The 17,069-nt window shown below is 39.6% G+C and overlaps 1 pseudogene; it reads left to right on the forward strand.

The window, feature by feature from the left end:
* Positions 1–1,104: 1,104 nt before the first annotated feature.
* Positions 1,105–13,704, forward strand: LOC137049050 (uncharacterized; annotated as a pseudogene).
* Positions 13,705–17,069: the final 3,365 nt, after the last annotated feature.

The following is a 17,069-nucleotide window of genomic DNA, read 5'->3' on the forward strand; positions in this document are numbered from 1 at the left end:
GAGACCGCCGCCTGAATTAAGAGGGATTGTTTGAGGTTTGCAGTGCTGTTTATCATTGTTCACGTGTGCTGTGGAAGTGTTTGCCGTAGATACACGAGTGGGGTGAAGCCTAGTGGAATCGGCGGCGGCCGACGGAACGATCTCTTGTGTAATGGTGCTCCATCTGGCTAACCATTTTCAGTGCAACATCACTAAACAACTGTAAATCACCAGATTACATTTTGATTAAGCTCTGGGATCATTGTGGAGTGTGAAGAGCTGGAGATTACTATAGTATTGCTAGTATCAAGTTCTAACTCTCCATGTTCTGCCTGCATACTGCATAACGCTAAGATTGAGTGACTTGCCTGTCTCATCCCCCTGCAACGAGCTGGTTGTGCTAAAGGACCACTACAGCTGAGAAGTACTGCTGATGTTGTGAGTAACATACTTATTCTCTCCATGTTCTGCCTGCATACTGCATATCGTTAAGATTGAGTGACTTACCTGTCTCATCCCCCTGCAACGAGCTGGTTGTGTTAAAGGACCATTACAGCTGAGAAGTACTGTTGATGTTGCGAGTTACATACTTATTCTCTCCATGCTCTGTCTGCATAACGCCAAGATTGAGTGACTTACCTGTCTCATCCCCCTGCAACGAGCTGGTTGTGTCAAGGACCATTACAGCTGAGAAGTACTGTTGATGTTGTGAGTTACATACTTATTCTCTCCATGTTCTGTCTGCATATTGTATAATGCCCAGAGGTGTAAAGTACTTGAGTAAATGTACTTCGTTACTGTACTTAAGTATTTTTTTGGCTACTTTGTACTTGTACTGAGTATAAAAAATATAAGCAACTTTTACTCTCTACTCAACTACATTTTTGATTGAATATTTGTACTCTTTACTCCACTACATTTGAACTGACATTGACCGTTACTCGCTACATTGTGTTTGTGCACGTCATCCATGACGTCAAGTCGTGGCTTATTTCTTGGGTGTAAGAGGCGATATCGCCATCTGCAGGCTATTGAAGGTACTGGATGCTATTTGCCTATATTCGTTACTCCGTTGTGAAAGTGAATTAGCAGCCTGCCGAACGCCAGGTGTTTCACATTTTAGCGATGGCTGCAGCCACTGATGAAGCCGAAGCCAGCACTTCATGCAATGTCAGCACCGATGATAACCACCCCTGGCCTTATTTGAAAGAAATGTTTTCATTTGCCGGTGTACAGATTGACTCTTACAGAATGCAGTGTCTACTTTGTTTGCCATGAACCACGAAAATAAGTGCTTTTAAGAATTCCTCGTCAAATTTGAGGAAACACATTGAGGTAAGAGTCAATTTAATGCCAATTTAGCCAAATTAATCTATACAGATCATGTTTGACTTTACAATGGTATTGTAGGCACAATGTTTGTTAACATAAGTTTGCTGTTTGTTAGCAATACCAAAAGTTAATACAGTTACTAATATTGTTAAATAAAAACACTGCAACATGACTATTTTAGTTTAAAATTTGAGTGCAATGTGAATGAATGTAGTCACTGAAATCAAATGATCTGTATGGGAAGTCTGCTAACCGATTATAAATTGTGCATCAGGTGTATTTAGCTGTGAATATGTGACTGTATTTACATGAATTGACTGAATTTATATGTATTTTACTAAGTTGAAAAATAACACTGCTCCTCTTTCTTTCATTTTATTACAGAGAAAACATCCAAATCACTTAAATAACTACTCAGAGTTGACCTCGACTTCTCAGAAGAGAAAGAATGTAAGCAAAAACATGGAGCCCCTAACAAAACAACTAAAAATTGGAGAGACCAAGATCATTTCTCAAGCAACCGTTGATAAAGCTGTACTGCGATTCATTGTATATGGTCTCCAACCTTTCAGCGTGGTTGAAAAAGATGAATTTAAGGGCCTGATTCATGACTTGCAGCCTAAATCTGCTGTATGGTCACAATCAACCATCTGTGCCAAGATCGAGGAAGCTGCAGGAGAAATGAAGAAAAGTTTAACAGAAGCCATGAGAGGGGTGGAATACATCTGTGCAACCACTGATTGCTGGAGTTCAAGACGTCGCAGCTTTATAGGTATGACGGCACACTGGATTGACCCTAACAATCTACATCGATGCTCTGCAGCACTTGCCTGTCGACAGTTAAAGGGGTCTCACACATTTGATGTACTTGCAGCTGCAATACATGACATACACTCTGAATTTGAGATCCATGAAAAAGTTGTCTGTATAACAACAGACAATGGATCAAATTTTTTGAAAGCGTTTCCTGTCTATGGCGGTGAGAACATGCATGGCAACAATGCAGAAAGTGCAACAGCAACCACATCAGAGGATGAATATGCATCTGACACTGAAGATGAGGAGAAATGTGAGGAGATTGAATATGTTGAGGTTAGTGAAATTCTAGCCATGGATGATCTTGAATTTCATTTGCCCAAAAACCAGCGTTGTGCTTGCCATCTTCTGAACCTGGTTTCCACCGTGGATGTTGATGCTGCTCAAACGGATGAAACGTACAAAAGGTTATCAAGATCATCCTTCTCCAAATGTTGGGCCTTGTGGAACAAGAGTGGCCGGTCCAACAAAGCTGCAGAGATGATGGAAGAGGAATGTAGTTTGCAGTTAATTCGTCCAAATGCCACACGATGGAACTCTTTGTTTCTTTCAATGGAGAGGATCCTACAAATCATGAAGGAAAAGGGAGATGGTGCTTTCCGGAACCTCTGTGCGGAATTCAAAATCCCCATGTGAGTAATGTTATAATGTAATGACTTTAAAATCAATCAATCAATCAATCAATCAACTTTATTTATATAGCGCTTTTACAATCACGATTGTGTCAAAGCAGCTTCACATTGTCAAACAGGATAATATTGCAACAAAATTAGATTTGGCTGTACAGTCTTACTGGAGAAAACAGTGATGTTATCAGCTTATTTTAATTTATCATATAGCAACAATGTTGGCAGATCAGTATTTAAGTTTATAGAATTAAATAAGACCTAATTCATACATTTTATTTGTATAATAAGTTGAATAACTTTAATCATATTTTTAGTGTCCCCAACTGAGCAAGCCAAGCCAAAGGCGACAGTGACAAGGAACCAAAACTCCATCAGGGCGTGATGGAGAAAAATAAACCTTGGGAGAAACCAGACTCAGTCGGGGTGCCAGTTCTCCTCTGGCCTATTAACACACCGTGTAAGATTATTATTCTGGCAACCTTACAGGTCAGAAATCATATTAGATTGGAATATTCAAAATTTCAGGGTATCACGGAAGAGACAGATTTATTTGGAAATAAATGATGGGATGGGGCGTCGATTACACAAGAGTATGAATACATGAAAGATCGGAATTATTGCGCCGAAGACGGGTTTTGAGCATGTCGTGCCAGTGAGGCAAATTCAGAGGAGACACCAATTGACACGGCTCAGCAGACACTCCAGGATGAGTTGGTCATGTCCAGGCCGGTCCACCATCCGATCCGGACAGGGCCCAGATCCGGGATAAACCTCGGGATAAACAGAGAGACAACATTAGCGTAGATGCCACTCTTTTTATGATGTAACGAGTACATCAGGTGTTATGGGAAGTGTTCCCGGTTCCGGCTGACCTAGTTAATGCAGCCTAACAATCAGTCAATTGAATTGAATAATGAAAGTTAAAAATGTTCTATGTGTATGCCATAGTAAAGAGATGTGTTTTTAGTCTAGATTTAAACTGACAGAGTGTGTCTGCTTCCCGAACAATGCTAGGAAGACTATTCCACAGTTTAGGAGCTAAATAGGAAAATGATCGACCGCCTGCAGTTGATTTAGATATTCTAGGTATTATCAACTGGCCAGAGTTTAGAGACCGCAATAGACGTGATGGAGTATAATGCGTTAAGAGCTCGCTTAAGTACCGGGGAGCTAAACTATTTAATGCTTTGTAAGTAATAAGCAAGATTTTAAAATGTATGCGATGTTTAATAGGGAGCCAGTGCAATGTTGACAGAACTGGACTAATATGATCATACTTCCTGGTTCTAGTAAGAACTCTAGCTGCTGCATTTTGGACCAGCTGGAGTTTGTTTTATTAAGCGAGCAGGGCAACCACCCAGTAGAGCATTACAATAATCTAGCCTTGAGCTCATGAACGCATGTACTAACTGTTCAGCATTTTGCAATGAAAGCATGTGCCGTAATTTAGATATATTTTTAAGATGATAGAATGCGGTTTTACAGATGCTAGAAACGTGGCTTTCAAATGAAATATTGGTATCAAAGAGCACACCCAGGTTCCTCACTGACGACGAGGGCTTGACAGAGCAGTCATCAAGTGTTAGACAGTATTCTTGGTTACTACTTGTGGAGCTTTTCTGTCCAATAATTAAAAATTCAGTTTTATCTGAATTAAGTTGCAGGAAATTACTATTCATCTAATTTTTTATATCAGCTATGCATTCCATTAATCTTGTGAATTGGTAGGTTTCGTCAGGGCGTGAGGAAATATAGAGCTGAGTATCGTCAGCATAACAATGAAAACTAACGCCATGTTTCCTAATGATATCTCCCAGTGGTAGCATATACAGGGTGAAAAGCAACGGTCCTAACACTGAGCCTTGCGGTACCCCATACTGAACTTGTGATCGGTGTGACATCTCTTCATTTACAAACTGATAATGGTCAGATAAGTATGATTTAAACCATGCCAAAGCAGTTCCACTAACGCCAACATAATTTTCGATTCTATTCAGAAGAATATTGTGATAGATAGTATCAAATGCAGCGCTAAGATCGAGTAACACTAATAGAGAGATACAACCACGATCAGATGATAAGAATAAATCATTTGTAACTCTAATTAGAGCAGTCTCAGTACTATGATACGGTCTAAATCCTGACTGGAAATCCTCACATATACCATTTCTTTCTAAATAGAAAGAATAGAAAGAAATTTTTTACACTGTTAAAGACTTGGATTCCCATCCTAAACATAGACAAAGTTTCAAAAACTAATGTTGGACGTTTGATGGGGTATTTCTGTGTTAAAAATACTCCTTCCGGTTTCTGAGAGTTTTTTTCGAGTATGGGTCTACTTGACGTTAATAGATCGGAAGGTCCTTGTATGGGCCGTACGGACTCTTCTCCCGGTAGGGTGCGCGCGCGACTAGCGCAAGAGAGGAAATGCACTGCCGTAAACACTCTCTCAGCTGCAGATCCAGTCGTCCGTGAACACTAATGTCGGTTATAGTCCGCGCCGCGCTCCACTTCATTCCTCCACTTTGACATTAAGCGACTTCAACGCTTCAGCACAGCATTCCGGGAAGGCAGCGCTGCATTTGAACCGATTTGAACGCAGAAATGCTTCAGTCGCATCGCAAAGTGGATCTCCACACTCCAAGAAGTGTGTTTTTGATGGAGCCGTCCCAGCGATAAAGGTTCGGTCCTGCTTTGGAAGCAGCCGGTAAGTAAACCTGCTTCAAATGTCTGTGCTGTTGCTTATCATCGCGTATGTAAACGACACGATCGCGTGCTTTGTCATTCAAATGCGCTAACGGACTTCATTGCTGTTCTATGTAAGTTATAACGTTACACTAGGCTGACGTGCAAAACCGTTCTGCTTGCTACTAAGGTTTGGTCGCATACAATAGTCCATAAACCGAATCATGTCCTCATAAACTGAGAGTAAATACAGTACATACCACAGAGACAGACGTCCTGTTGTTGCTGTTTCTATTTCAGCCTCCGAATTAGATTCTGGATCATATCTATTAGCTGAGATCGATAGCAAGGGTTTCTCCATGCTTGAGGACGTCACCGCTTTGCGCATTTGTCATTCTTTAGCTCCGCCCACACGATACGCCTCCAGGCGCTCAGTTTTTTCCGGAAAGACTCGGTACAGCCCATATTTCTTTTACAAATATAATAAAACTATATTTTTTTGAAACAAAGAACTTTTCATACAACAACTGAAACGTCATATCTTACGCAATGGTCAACAGCTTCTAAGTCAACAAGCTTAAAGGGGTACTTCAGTGATGGAAAGATGAATCTGTATTTAAACTGGGTCATCAATGTAGCAGAAATGTGAAATTATATTTGAATTTGGTGCCTTCTAGACTAAGAAAAGACAGAAAATGTATTTTTGTCTCATGGGGATGAAAGACAATTCCCAGAATACTTCGCTGCCCTGTGAGGCCATTCCCAAAGCCACCAACTGGATTACTGTGACTGAGTTGGAGAAGACACTACAATTAAAAACTGAATGTGTCTGTTCAATATAATGAGTGAGTCACCGCACGAGTATCACAGCACTGAGCACTAACTGCAGGAGTGAGATAAATGAGCTGATGAGCTCTCATAATGAAAAGTGGGGTAATCGCGACTACACTTGCGGCTTACATTCACAACGTGAGTGGGGGGGAAAGCACAATCATTTGAATATACTCCAGGGTTTCTACTAATACAAAGCCATATGCTAATCACTGAAGTAACCCTTTAAAGACAAGTTAACCCTATAGCACTCTCTACGTGTGTGGCACTGAACTTACTGGGAAAGTGTATTGTAAGAGTAATAATAAAGTAACTCATAAGCATTTAAATAAAATAATAAAAACTTAATATTTTATGTAAAAAATGTATAGTTTCCTATAATATATTCTATAGTAAGCTACAATACTATATTGCAGTGACGTCGGAAACAAAACAAAAAATGTGGGTGGGTCCTTTCACAGAAAAATTTTATTGGAGTAGATGCATTTAAATTAAGTACAAATCTATCTCCTTGTTTACTAAATGTCTGGTTGGGGCAGACAAAATTACAGAAAACTCCAGCTTATTTGTAGTGGTAAGATGCATGGCATCAAGTTTTGACGCAAATCTATCCGAAGTTTGAATCCGCTTTCTGCCAAACTCACTCTACTGCCGTTTCCCATCACATATCAGATCGCAAAGGCATTTTTTCCCCAATAAATATTAAGAAAATATTAGTAAAATGGAAATACATTTCTAATGTGTTTAATAATATTGAGAATTAGAGACGATAAAAGTCAGTGGGTCCAATATCATTGGTCTTAAAAAGGGGCTGGGTCTTGTACCGTCCACATACAATGGTTCCGACGCCCATGCTAGATTATAAAATAGATTAGAGTTTATAACCTAATATACATACATGAACTCTAAATATATGGTGACCTGGGGCCTATTGCACAAAACTAGGATAAGGGATTAAGTTTATCCGCTATTATACAGTTGTCTTTTGGTGTGAGTGTGCCTTCAGGGTACATTTACATGACAGCGGTGTACTAAATTATGCATACAGATGAAAAGATCACCAAGATATCCCAGCTTAATCCTAGTTTTGTGCAATATGCCCCTTCTCCATCATTTTGAAATGTTAAAAATCTACAAAATGTAAAAACAACTGCAAAAAATGTTGGGGTCAAAATAATTATGCATGTGACATATATTTATATTTCCCACATATCCAATTATCCAATTTCCCATGCACATATATTTTTCAATTTTTTAGATTGAGCCACCACCCAGGCAGTACTGCTGCCTCAACCTTCACATCCCAGCCCTATACATTTTCTACATTAGTGATCTGAGGCCAGGCTAAAGGCTTTAAAGGCAGACACTGACAACTATTTTCACATTCCTTCATGGCCATTATGATTATGTGGGGCCTTGAGCTTGAAGTGTTTGTTTTTGTTTTCTGGTTGGCCAGCGCTACGTCCTATCAGGTGGTATTCAGAGCTTTTGACATACTCCGTTCCACGGTACATGAAATTGTTCACCATGTGGCAAATCAGAAAAGAGCCCAGTTATTTCCCAGTTGTTGAGGAACTGCAGAAGATTGGAGATGGATTCGCACAACTAGCCGGATGGGCAGCTTTTCAAAACTGCTTTTGGAAGCTTTGATGGCAGCCAAGTGAGAATCAAGCCACCTAGTAAGGATGCTCAGTGATACCTCAACCGCAAACTGTTTTACTCAATTCAACTCCAAGCAGTTTGTGACCATAGAGGCCAGTTTTTAGACATCTTTTTAGTCTCCCCAGGTTAAGTTCACAATTCTAGAGTTCTTACAACCCCGCTCTTTTGCCAGCAGCTGTATCCACCGGTGAATTTTTAGATCCTTGGGGATGGTGGGTATCTCAGCCAATCTCCATAGTAACTTCATACAGGCTCCCTGTCATAAATCCGTCACAAGTCCAACACAAGCTTGATTAAACCACCACTATTCAAAGGCACGAAACATCATTCAGAGGTCCTTTGGGATCATGAAATCAAGGTGGTGAAGCATCTTTTTTAAAGCTTTAGAAATAAAGCCGAATTTTGCCCCTGGTGTGATTGCTTGCTGTCCCATTCTTCATAACATTTTTCTCACAAGTGGTGACATTCTGGAAACCAGTTGAGACAGCACTTGGGCCACCTGACAACAATGATGCACAAGAACTTCAGGTTGGAGAACAAATAAGAGAGCACCTTGCTGCAGCAGTCTCTGCACCAGGGAGAGATAACATGATCAATGTGACAGTGCTGAGGGATCATGACAACATTCAGCTATAGTCACAAACCACTGCTGAATAGATTCCTGGAATTGGAAGAAAAAAAAACAGAACTACATATATTAGCATGACCGGTAATTAACTGATCAACCAGTCCCATGTAACAGCAGCCTACAATAACCTGACATATTATATTCATTGATGTAAATATGTAACTATATTCCCAATTTGCAATTACAGAATTACAAATGTATTGTATATAGTATGATAAATGACTAATTAACTCATTCCCTATAACCAAAAAATAAAAATAATACAAAAATATTCCAGGAACTCCAAAACGGGCCCCCTACGCTGTCTTTTTGTTGGCAAATGGCCTCACTGTCACCTCTTTCAAGCAAGTCTGTGGAGCTCATCATAGAGAGTAGATATTTGCATTTGTTGATTGACAACCTAGCCTGGTAATGTAATAGGTTGAGAGTAAGAGGGTGCCAGACTATTTAAGTAGGAGTAGCAGAAGACAGAACAAGAGGGTGTGAAGACTGTGTCTGTTGCAAGTTGTTAAATAGATAAGTTCTTAGCGACAAAGTCGTTGTAAGTGAGACTTATTTGAAAGAGCTGGACGGTGATTTGGTGTAGGTGGATGCTGAAGCAATCAGAACGGAGCTGCATGGATGGCCTCCCCCCAAATGCTTCATGCATCAGATCAAACCACTTCAGTTGACTCCCCTGACTCGGTACCCACACCTGATGGTGGCTGCTTCAGTTCCAGCAAACATTTTGGGAAATGATAAGAGAGTATCTTATCCCAGAGCTAATGTTTCATATTACAAAAACATACGGTGTCTTATGTCTTTTTAATTCCAAAAAGGAAAAATTACTATGAAAGTAGCCCATAACAATTGTGCGGATATAGGCTATTGACCTTTACTGTTGACATGAAAGATGACACGACATATTTACATACCAGCATGCATGAAACATATTGACCGGTAATAATTATTGAAGTGCACACATCACACTGTCAAGCTATTTGGAGCTTGACAGCCGCTGACAGTAGGGGAAAAAATGTAATCCATGAAAAGGTTTTTTTTTCTTTTTTTTCCCAGGTTTTCTTGCTTTTTCGCAGCCTTCACTGGGCTGAGTTTGTCATTGAGAACCATCTCTCTAAGAACAGCTCTGAAACTGTTTACAACTTCAGCCCTCAAAGAATGAAGGATAATTTAACATTCTGTCATTTCAAGACTCAGTAAATATGATCCCAAAATAATTTTAAAGCTGTCCTACAGACATAATTGTAAAGGTATTAAAGAATCAATTCACTAAAATCAAATAATTTCTATTACATACATGTGAACTTGAACAACTACATTTATATTAACAAAACATTAACAAATACAGTAACAAATGTACTGCTCATTGTTAGTTCATGTTAGTTAATACATAAACTAATGTTAACTAGTGAAAATAATTGTAAAGTGTTACCAAAATATAGAAAGGCTATCTAGAGGAATTACAAAAAGGTGTAACATTAGTAACAATAATTTTCATGCTAAACATCTCTTTACAGAAGTGGACTCTACAGAGGGATGATGAGCATTTTACCAGATCCATGCATGTTCAGAATTCACCCTTGAGGACAAGACACTTGTTACCACTATGAACACTTGCTCTAGAAAGTGCATTTGGGATGGTTCAGGAAGGAAGTATATTGTCGTTCCAGCAGTCTTAACATCACGATACATCAAATTACACAACGCTCCATTCAGTCCACCTTTACCTCTGGAAGGATATAGTCTTTTTCCATTTAAATTTATGTTTGTTTGCACTGAGGAGCAGCGTTTACATCTTCAAAGGTTAAACACACCTTAGATATGGCTCAGAAAACTGAAGAGGCAACACATGACCAAAGCTCTTGCCCTGACTGGCATCAGCTTCGCAAAACCAAGAGTAACAGCCTCCAGGTTTCGGCAGGTGTGCCATGTCAGAGGCCTGAGATCTCCTGAGCCTCGATCATCATGGTAACCGGAACTCTCGTTTTCTCATCAGAAATGAGAAAAGGTGCTGAAATGGAGTCAATGTTGTTAATGTTAACTACTCACCCTGTGGTCTAAATGTCCATCCTGATGCTCACTGGCTTGGTGCAACCCCTGATGGTGTAGTGTCTGATCCCACTGAATATTTCCAATGTGGGCTTTTTGAAATTAAATGCCCTAATGTCAAAAACATTCTTGACTAAAACTATATTTGCAAATGGACAACAGGTGGTTTACTCTAAAGATGCAGGGACAACTACTGGTCTCAGGAATGCAGTGGTGTGACTTCATGGTGTGGGCCCAGGAAAGATTATTTTGCCCATCGTATACATAGTGACACCTTCATGCACAAATTTATTTGAGAGGATTATCATTTTTACCTTTACACATATATGCACAAATACTTTTTAATGAAACAATTATTGAAAGAAGTCAGTGCAATGAAAAATCAGTAAAACAGCACTGACTGAAACATAATTATTAAAATATCTAATATGTTCTTTTTTCATATGTACAATGACAATATATCTTGAAAAATAAATGTACAAAGTTAATTTACCTTGCTTGTATCATTACAGATTTTTTTTTTTCAGATATACATTAATAGTTGTCATTTTCTGAAAATTTTCAACAAAAAACAATTGAAGAACGCAATAAGAATTTGGAACAACATCTTGTACACAATATGAAAACAGGTAAACTACAGATTTTCAGGTAACTACAGGTAATCAACATTTACAAAATCATTACAGTAACACCTGTATAAAATCTAAACACCATAGCATGTGTTTTGAAAGATTTACAATAACTTAGCCATCGTATTATTATCATGTGCTTTGGTTGCATTCTGAAGGCTGTCACGTTTTACAGGTCTGTGGAAGCTGTTCTGATGTGTGGCGTGCGTGTATGTATGTGAGTCATTGGTTGACATGTGTTGCTGGGCAGTTAATGAATGCTGATTGGCGATCAGCTGCAGCTGCTACTTGTCAGCGCGTGTATATATTGTCTCTATGTTTGTTCGTTCCTTGTAGGACCGTTCTGTTGTGTCCTTGTGCTTACGCGCTGCTCATTGCAGTTTTTGCCCTCTGTTTCCTGAGTTCCAGTGTTTTCTTGGACTGGTTGTTTCTGCTCATTCTCCAGTCTTCTTCCGAAGTGGATGTTTATATCTGCGTGGAGTTCTCCTCTGAATCATCGTTCAAGACCCAATGCTGAACGTTCTGCATTATTCCTTTAAAAAGAATTGGTACTTGCACTTGAATCCTGAGAGTTTTCCTGACAAAGGCATTATTAATAGGCCTACATTAGACATGACACCTCTAGTAAAGAGTATCTTCAAATGATGCGCAGCAAAACTTAAAGGTTGACTGCTAGGTGACACTGTATGATATGAATAAATACAAGGTAAGAGCCATTCCACCGAATGGGTGACATTTCTGTTCCCAGGACATTATATGTATAAAAAAAATCAAGAAAATTAACTCTAAAATGCATTTTATTTTTAAGCACGTCCTGCATATTAAGCTAAGTGAAAATATTTTATTAAAAACATTAATAAAAACTACCTAAAAAAAATAGCATTTGTTGCATCTCCCCACTCTCCATCTCTATACTTTACAATGAAATATGATGATTAAAATCCTTCAAAAAATCTTTTCTTTTTTTGCATTGTTGCGTGACTTTATACACAATGTATGCAGATTTTTTATTTTTTTATTTAATATTAGCGAGAATTACCATAGCATCAAGGACAGGAAAGAAGTACATCCACAACCAAGCACTTCTAGGTCTAGTTCAGAAATGTGCTAGAGGGGTTAGGGTTAACGAAAATAGACATGATTACATTACAAAATGGCCCAGTTTCACAGACAGAGCTTAGATTAAATCGGGACACGTGGATGTGCAAGATGCATGAGAATCTGGGTTTTCTTGTCCAGAAGCTACACTGCTTGAAAGTAATCAGCACCCTCAATCTGGATGACCTTGTGAAAGAGATCTCATGTGAGACAGAAAATATAAAGTGCAAGTATGAAGAATGAGTGCAAAGGACCTCTTTTGCCCAGTCTCTACAGAGTACCACCCAGAAAATAATGCGTGTTATATCCAATGGGTAGTTGTGAATAAGCAGCACAAGAATGACCTGGATGGTAAAACATCTAAAATCTATCAAAAAAAGAGTTCCAGACCACTCAAGAAGAACTGCTAGAACATCGAAACCTGCTGATGCAGAGGTTTAAGAGACACACTTTTAACATAAACAATCAATTCTAGCACTACAGGATATTGAGACAAAATTTAAAAGCACATGAATGTTTAATTCTTCTCCACTATCCATTTTTACAGCGATGGCCCCTGCACTCAGTACAAACAACAAGGTAATTTATTCTTGTTTTGCATTGAGCTGTTTAAGCGGGAATTCACTGCCAGGACGTGAACGTTTTTTGAGGCGAGCCATGGGAAGGGTGTCCCAGATGGTGTGGGAGGGGCCTTGAAGAGGAGGCCTGATAATCTAGTCGGCCAAGGAAGAGACATTCCGGATGCCACAGAGCTGTTTGCTATGTTGAAAGAGACAAACACAAAAGTCGAGTTGTATTTTGTCAGCGAGAAAGCAGTTGATAGTGGAGTTTCAGATATGCCCAATGATGTGCAACCAGTTCCGTCCATTATGAGGATCCATCAGGTAGTGTCCCTTGCCCATGGAGAATTGATATATGGGGCCAACCCATGAAGACTAGCCTAGAAATCTAGTTCCTGCGAGCGACATTCTGGATCACTCCCTTATCGATGATTTCAATCGACAGGTAAGTTCCGCTGGGAACGCAAGGAGGCGCTCTTAGGGGAGGAGGTACTGTCACGGTTCATGAATTCACTGGTTCATTCTGTCTGTGTGTGTGTGTGAAGTGTGAGTGGGAGGCGTGGTTTCTGATTACCAGTTCATCAGATCATCACCACTACCTGCTGCACTTGATTACCCGGTCTACATATTGGCTTGCTAATCACCCTCTGTTTGTCAGATCATTCGGTGTTGTGCCGTGGTACTGTCCTGTCCTGTCCTGTTCTCCTCCCGTTTCATCCGGTGTTTGCTTTTTCGTGTGGATCCTGTTCGTGTCTGTGGATGTTCTCACCGTGGCGGATCAGTTCCCGGATCTGTTTGCCCATTGATTCCCGGAGTCATCCGGATCAAAGCCCGCCTACATCGTCTGACTTATCTTATATCTACTACAGTAATAAGAGAAGGAGCCTGCCAATACATCTGACCTCCTTTGTATGTACTAACTGTGTTCTGAGTAATAAATATATCTTTGATTTCACACGCGCTTGAATCCGCTTCTGTTTCATGACAGATGCACCCTTAGCTGCAGCAAATCTAATCTGCCACGAGTATCGTCTAGCAACTCTCAATACACGTCTGAGCTGTAAAAACCAAACTCTGGTCAGGCCAATCACATCGTGTATAGAGTCGGTGGGCGGGCTTAACATAATGACGGCAGAGTTGCGCTTGCGTGCTACTAGTAAACACAGATGCTGGCGAACGGCGGTCTTTCGAATCAGCTTTGACCGCGACTCTGGAAGACTTGGAGTTAAGCTTTTCTCTTAAAAAAAAAAAGAACGGCACTGAAGTCATTCTTAAAAGGGAAAATGTGTTCAAAGTTTTACCGACCGGATACGGCGAAAGTTAAATCACTTAAATTCATTCTCTTTCCATCTTTGCTGTGTAAGAAACAAGCACTTTCCTTCAGAAATCTCTCTCTCACACACATAAGCTATGCACACACATTATGAATTTCTGCATTATGAAAAGATGAATGACAGTACACAGGTTACACCATAACTTAAACGCGGCAAACTTTAATAGACAGTAAAACAAATACTGTAACTTCAGATCAGCAATAAAGTAACTTAATTTTGACTCCGCAGCGACGCTTCTGACGTGTTATCTGGTTATCTGGTGCATTCGCAAATTTGTCTAAGGATTTCAACACAGAGGAAGACTTGCATTTTTTTGCTCAGCCATATTTATTTGAACCCGAATACACAGGCACACAAGATAACACGTCAGCAGCGTCACTGCAGAGTCGTGAATGCGGATTGAAAACAGACCCGGAAGAGAAGACAATGCTGAATAAAGTCGGCGGTTTTGTTATTTTTGGACCAAAATGTATTTTCAATACATTCAATACATACATTCATTCAAGAAATTCTATCTAATCCTCTGATGTCACATCTGGACTGCTTTGATGATGTTTTTATTACCTTTCTGGTCCTTCTGGACATGGACAGTATACCGTGCATACATTTTCAATGGAGGGACAGAAAGCTCTTGGACTAAATATAAAATATTCTAAACTGTGTTCCGAAGATGAATGAAGGTCTTACGGGTGTGGAACGACAGGGTGAGTCATTAATTACATAATTTTCATTTTTGGGTGAATGAACCCTTTAATGACAGATCTATTTCAAAATCCTGTCGCTATCAGAATAATCTGTTGCCGACTACTGCTGTAAAGTGTCACTAATATTACAAATACTTTGATGAGTTATTATTTCTATTATGACACATTGTTTGGCATTAAAACACATAATCAAATGTTCACATCATCATTTAGTATGTCTCTGATAATCTATCAGGTGTTCCTGTGAGTCTAAAGGAAGATTTCTGTGTTTAAAACAGATTCTTACTGAACACGGATGATATAAACTATAGGTGCCGCTTGTGTGTTTCATTATAAACTTATATAATCAATAAAACCCTCACAATCACAGCTGTCAATCTACGCAGCAATCAGTTCCTGCTGCATGAGCTTTTATTCATAAGATGAGCATCACAACAGAAGCGGCGGCCCATAAAAACGGCTCTTTCTCTTTTCGGCTGGAAAATGTCATTTCCACAACCCCACCAATCAGTTTATGTGTCATTTATGCTACAAATAACTTAACGTGTGATATACCGATAGTTTACTCATCGCTGAAAGGAAACAAGCGTTAAAATAAGCGTTTGTCTCTGTCTAATAATAGTTATGTACATTCTGTCACATGACATGAAAGAATAAATATATTACAACACAACAGAGTAATGATTCATCAATAATAAATCTGAAAACCAGAAATTTGTCCCACTTTATATTAGGTGGCCTTAACTACTATGTACTTACATCAAAGAGTAAGTACAATGTACTTACTGTTGTAGCGACTCAGGCGAATCAAACACACAATTGCCAGTTACATTTAACAAATATGTTTTTGAAAGCGTTGTGCTGGGTGGCAGACCTTCCCCCAACACAACAGAGAAGGATTTTTCGTTACCCTGGAAACCATCTGATAAGATGTTTTATGACCGAAAAGAATTTGGCCACATGAAGTTTCAGACACAAAGAGCTTAAGACACAGAGCTTTTGCCTCAAATTATAGACAAACCATCTATAAATGAACATGCACCCCAGGACATTATATGTAAACACATAACTGTCTTGTAAAATGTTTCTTCTGTATGGTATTTTGCATCTTTTTGTCTGTGTCTTAACAAAGTACTAGTTCAGATAACCTCATATATGTCATGTCTCCTATCAAATTAATGCTCACTTCACGACTTACACTTCCATGTATATCACTTATTCAGAAAATGCAGTGTGTGTTTGTTGCATTAATTATAGTATGAAGACTCAGAGACCCACTGAGTCAAACTTTCAGAACAAAGAGCTATAAAATCTGCTGAGGAATTTCCCGCCGGGAAATCCCAACACTCTCATTGGTTAAGTCTAACCCTGGAGGGTGGGACTACGGCCAGACCATAAAAGGAGGACCTCGGATGCCCTCCCTCGCTCTTACCCTCTTCTCTTCTCCGGAAATCTCTTGCTCTTACTTCTTCAACTCTCTCCCTGTGGGAGCCAACACCCACGGGGGGGGGGGCTGGCACTTAAGCCATGCCACCAATGCAGGCCCTCCAAGCAGGCCTCAGCCCTTCCAAAAATCTTCTCTTCTACAATCCGATCTTCAAGAACACGAAGCATCGCTAAAGCAAACAGCCGCTTACCTCCCAACCTCGGAAAGGACCACCGAACACGCAGGAACATACGCACACAAGCGAGAAGCCAAAACGAAACCAAAAAGAATGCAAGTATTCTTATTCTTACTGCTGTAAAGAGGATGTGTTATTTTCCCGTTGGGATAAATTAACTCGTGAAGGTCGTATTTGAGGAACTGAAGGAAAGTTGTTGCTTACCCTCCCCCCCACTCTCTTTGTCTCTCTCTCTCTCTCACTCTCTTTGTCTCTCTCTCTCTCTTTTATCTCTCTCTAATTTCAGTCTATTCATTATTCTCTTTTATGTATTCTTTCGTTAATATCTATACTTCTACTCTCGTGATGCATATTTAGTATGTACTTTCTGTGTGAATTGTAGTGTTATTTTTAGTCTGTGTTTATTAAACCTCCAAAGGACATTTAATGAGTTGAATCTGTTATTCTGCCACATACACAAAGTCAACGAAACTTGCGATCTAAACGTTACCTAACTGCGTATGCTACTATG

Source organism: Pseudorasbora parva, chromosome 20 (assembly GCF_024679245.1).
Source record: "Pseudorasbora parva isolate DD20220531a chromosome 20, ASM2467924v1, whole genome shotgun sequence".
Taxonomy (NCBI): domain Eukaryota; kingdom Metazoa; phylum Chordata; class Actinopteri; order Cypriniformes; family Gobionidae; genus Pseudorasbora; species Pseudorasbora parva.